Raw genomic sequence first — 5,446 nt, 5'->3', positions numbered from 1 at the left:
AGTGTAAATGTCAAACTGATTCCATCGTGGCCTAAAAATGATAAAAAAGCTTTAAAGAATGTGAATACTCAACATACAAAGTGGTTAAACCTGTATTCCTTTAACAGGTGTGGCTGAAGTTTCAGGATGAGAGGAAATCCAATATCGTGAGTCAGCAGAAACAAACATGAAGACTGAAACTATCACATTTTCGGCCTTACAGCTTAAGGAAACATCTGTTTTTCTTTGGATCTCTTGCAGTGGAAGACGTCACCTAGACGTCAGGCTGTAATCCAGTGCAGAGGGGTCAGTGTAAAGCGGCGGACATCCCTGGATTCTCAGGACCCGAAAGCCTTTTATTCATTTCCTGAGTCCAGTCCTCTAACGGTTATTTTTAGTGCGCCGTAATTCACTTGTAAGTGCAGTTTAGAGAATTCAGGCCAAGCCGAGCCCGATTACTAATTTCAAGGCAGAAATGGAAAACAGACATGGATGTACAAAGAATATGCCGTCAGAAAGAGATTATTGTAGATTAACAGGGCAGAAGTTCAGCTCTTTATTTAGGATGAAGCTAAATGAAAGTTTTTCAGCCCTGATCAAAGGTCTTTCTTTCAGTCGCTATTAACAGCTTTAGCCTAAATGACATTCTTGGGCAGATTGGCAGAAATGGAGCTCAGTGACTCTAATAAGGTGATGTAATGGACTTACACAGCAATACAAGACCATGTTGATTCTCAATCCACTATGATTAGCCTTGGGACCAGGCTGGTCAATGTAATTAAAACATTTATCACTTACAAAAGCAGTCCTGGATAAAGGATGGCTGATGCAAGCAGCTGCAGCGTATAAATGCAAAGACAATGTATTTTAGCTACAAGTGTTTGCTATATTATGGCACCTATCAGTGAAATCTCTGAGGCTTCTGACAACCCCAGGCACATTAGCACTCCTTGGACAAGCACAGATGTTGTTTTGGTGTTTGAGAGAACTGAAGCATGACTGCATTGGCTTTAATGGCTCTGAGGACAGATGCTAACAGCTAACAGCTCTAAATGGTGAAAACAGCCAGATGCATATTCGTCTCACCACAACTTAGGACTTAGAGTGTGAAATGGTGGTGAAAGTTGTCTACTGAACTAGTATTTGTTGGTTCTAATAACTATTAAAAACTAAAATCGGTCATAGACAGTCAATCAATCAATAAAATTATGCAACTTAAAATAAAACATAAAATAATGTAGTATTAAATAAAAAAATTTAAAAAGACAAATAAAAGCATTTCACTAGATCCCACCGTGGCACACAGATATCTGCATAATTGAAAAGTACTGTAATATTAACGTCTCCGTGTTTGATACTGCTATTCCCCTTCCTTGGTTTGCCTGCTCCCAATTTTCCTATAATTACAGAGCCAGATCATGAAACGTTTCCTCCTTTGGCTTAAAATAGAGCAACTGGAAATATAGTCATGTCATTCATTGAACACACACATGCTACAAATAGACTCCAATGGCAGATCAGGAGTTATGGGCAGGTCAGGAGTGAACACTTGAAAGCAGAGCAATGACATGAGTCAGAACCTTTGACACGAATCCATTCATTCCACATTCTTTACACACCATCATTACACACACTCTCTCTGTAATGTGATCGTTTCATGCCTTGAGCAACGCGACTGTCAGTGTGGCATTATATGTCACTAATATCCAAAAGTGAGTGATGCTTCCTTTGTATAATAGAGTGAATTCTACCAAATAATTCCCTGTCATTTTGTCTAATGATGCTAAAGGTGGAGGCAAATATTGGGTTGGGGTGACCCAGAATTGCAATTATTATATTTTCAGGTGAGGCTAATATTAAAACTATGATATTTTAACACTTGATTGAGGAAGTTAGCTGTTTTTTGGAATGTACAATGACATTATGTGATGACAAAAGTGAATTTGCACTCACAAATTTCCCTGTCAGTTGACTTTCCCTTCCTTGTCATCATGAGAGAACTGACCTTTAAGGCTTTCAAAAGACCTTTTCCCTTTTTAAATGAAATATATCACATAAATTTACCACAAGAAATGTCCCTTAGTTTTTCCCCTCTTCCTCTCATTGAAAAACATATTTGCCTATATACTAAATAAAGTGGATAGTACATTTACTCACATACTGTACTAATATATCGTCGATTTGAGTTTACTTTTCAAGACTTTTCATTTCGTAGAATCAAAATAAATGACTTCAAAAACATATTTTATCTTGATTAGTATCTTTCTTTTCGATGTCAGTCCTTTTCCTAGATGTCAGATGACAGGCCTAATGTAATTTCCATGGAGGAATCGGAGCCCTTCAGGGGCTTTCTTTTCAGTTTTCAAAATGATATCTTTATGGGTAATGATCTAACATTAGTTATCTAGTTCTACATACATAAATATTCCTGTCTAAGATTGCAGCTGAATAACAAAATAGTTTTTGGTTTCTAATTTGATAATTACATTTATTTATTTATTTTCACACCTTTTTATTTCCACAGCAATAAATAAGGGTTCATGCCAAGTGCTTCTTTTGTTCTTTTGAGAATCTACTTTCTATAACAGCTATCATCAACAAGATAATATGTAATATCTCTGTTCAGCTCAGATCATCAGCTCTTATTTCATAAAACAAGCAACAGCGGCATCTTGTGGCCAGTGACAGTAATAATGACCAAAATGACTGCCCGGTTGCCATAGAGACAGCGAAACAACATCACTCTTCCTCAACTGAGGAGAAAACGGTACTTTTATGTTCTTTAGATGATAATGTAGAGGGACTTAAGAGTCTTTTGGAAAGCGAGAGCGCCAACGATACTCAGCAATCGGAGAATATTTTGTGGGAAAAAGATGAGGTGGGAAGAAATGCGCTGTTTGCTGCGTGTAACGTTACGCTCGGACAGAGCGGAGTAGTGCGCGAGGAGCTCGTGTGGAACGGCGCTGACTTGTAATTAAAAATATAGCTTGCCCACTTTAACACCTACAGAAAAAGTTGTTGTAGATGTGTAGTTATTTAGCATAACAAGACACTAAATTACCACTAAAACTAAAGCCTGAAGCGGTTTGCTGGTCTGAGCTGATTTATTGGGTCACACTTGTTATCCTTGGTGGTCAAATCAAACGGAAGACAATAAGCCTAACATATTTTAATAAAAATAGGTGTTCTACATTTTGTTTCAGTAATATTGTTTCTTGAAAACGTTTGCATTTTCACCTCTAAATTATGCACCATTTGTTTCTATATAAAATACATTAGAAAATGTCATAGGCCTATATACCAAGACAATTAAGTTCACCAAATGTTTTTGGTCTAAAATGTCAGGAGACCACCAGAGGGTAAGATATTTCTAAGCTTGAAAAGTGTCGAAAACCCTACTAAAAACCAGCCTGACCAAGACCTGCAAACCAGCTTAGGGTAGTTCACTGTTAATGGACCCTAATGAAGTACATTAACAGAATTTACAAGCTGCTGTGCTGAAAAACAGTCCGATGATAAATAATGGTTGATGGTTCATTGGTGCTGTAGGCTACTCACCATTGCATGATTCTGCCATGTGGGGTCAGCTGGACACTTTAAAAACTTTGGTTGAGCTCAACGCTGATTTTCAAGCTATCAGTTTCCGGGAAGGCTGTTGATGTGGCCCGGCGTTATAAAAAACTGGACTGCGCAGAGTATCTGGCATGGGCTGGTAAGAAAGAGAAATATTTCAGCACATAATGCTAGAGTCAAATCTTGTTATGATTAAGGCCGATGATTTTTTTTTTCCTCCTAACAGAGGCCAAACAAAGTTTGCACGCATTAATAGAAGATATCAGAAACATTATAGCTGATCCAGAGAAAGTTCAAGGGAAGCTCAATAAAGAGGACAAGGTAATTAATTATTCATAATATCCTTAGTGAAATAGTTTCAGATAGTCTAACATTTTTAGCAAACCCAAAAGTACACATTCCCTAATCATTGTTTATGTGTTGCTAGACCGTGTGTATAAACACCTGTTCAGCAAAATCTGACTGAATACACAACACCAAAAATGCAACAATTCAAGACTTCATGGAACAGAAGAAGCACCTCGAAGACATACTGGCACCTGTTCTGCTCAAGCTTAACACTCAATGTGAGAACTGCTGTATCTGATTTTTTCTATTTGCATATAAGTTAACATCTTGGTATTTTACTTCATTCAGTATCAAACAGTGCATAATTAATGTACAGTTTTTCATTTCAAGGAATAGTTCTCCCAAAAATTAAAATCACCCCATGATTTACTCACCCTCAAGCCATCTTGGTGTATGTGACTTTCTTCTATCAGACGAATGCAATCGGAGTTATATTTAAAAAAAAATGTCCTGGCTCTTCCAAGCTTTATCATATGAATAGGGGTTAAGATTTTTAAGCAAAATAAAGTGCAACCATCCATCATAAAAAGGATGGTTCCAGGGGGTTAATAAAGGCCTTCTGAAGCAAATCGATGCGTCTGTGTAAGAAAAATATCCATATTTAAAACTTTATAAACTGTAATCTCTAGCTCTAGCCAGGACATTTAAAAAAAAATATATAACTCTGATTGTATTCATCTGAAAGAATAAAGTCACATAGACCTCGGATGGCTCGAGGCGGTGTAAATCATGGGGTAATTTTAATTTCTGGGTGAACTATACCTTTAACCCAGCACATTTCTGCCAAAAAAAAAAAAGTTTGATATTTGTGTGTTTTATTTTTTTATTACCTAAACAAAGTTTTTTGTTTATTTTTTATTCACAGCTGAAGCCACAACAAAGACAAGAAAGCCTCAACTATATTGCACAGAGGCATTATGCCGTTCAAATTACAATAAATATATTTAGAAAAATTGGTTACATTTACTCAATACATGTTCTGCATTTAGACTTTTCAAAGATTTATAATTAGAGACCCTAAGATGAACATTTTATGATTCCTGACACAGAATTGCTACACAATTTTATTTGGAAAATAAAAATAAATAAATAACTTGAAAACTTTTAATCGCTGTTTAATCTGTTTAATTTAGAACGTGTATTGTACATTTTTAAATTATTTACTGATAAAAAAAGTACAAATTACAGTGACAAATTAAAGGGGTCATATGATGCGATTTCAATTTTTCTTTTCTCTTTGGAGTGTTACAAGCTCACGCGAGTTTTGAGCAGTGTAGAGTAGCGCTTGTTGTTTGTCGTTTCTCCGATCACAAATGCAGACATGGTTTAATGTGTACACGGCGCGGCGCGATGCAACGCAACGTGTAAAAAGACAGTATATGTCATTATAGTCCCTAATTATGTCCCCACTGGATGCAACGAATGCCTCGTTTATAATGGGTTTTAATGTTTTTGACAAAAACATTAAAACCCATTATAAACGAGGCATCACAGTATGGTAAGGGCCGTAACATTTCCGTCACACGCTTGAGGTATTCAGCCAATC

General features: G+C 36.6%; 1 pseudogene; it reads left to right on the top strand.

The window, feature by feature from the left end:
• The first annotated feature begins 645 nt into the window (after positions 1–645).
• Positions 646–4,894, top strand: LOC107678917 (ankyrin repeat domain-containing protein 45-like; annotated as a pseudogene).
• Positions 4,895–5,446: the final 552 nt, after the last annotated feature.

This window comes from Sinocyclocheilus anshuiensis, unplaced genomic scaffold (assembly GCF_001515605.1).
Source record: "Sinocyclocheilus anshuiensis isolate Anshui unplaced genomic scaffold, SAMN03320099.WGS_v1.1 scaffold1576, whole genome shotgun sequence".
Taxonomy (NCBI): Eukaryota; Metazoa; Chordata; class Actinopteri; order Cypriniformes; family Cyprinidae; genus Sinocyclocheilus; species Sinocyclocheilus anshuiensis.
Note: the sequence above shows the minus strand (reverse complement) of the source record. Positions and strands in the feature narration are given on the sequence as shown.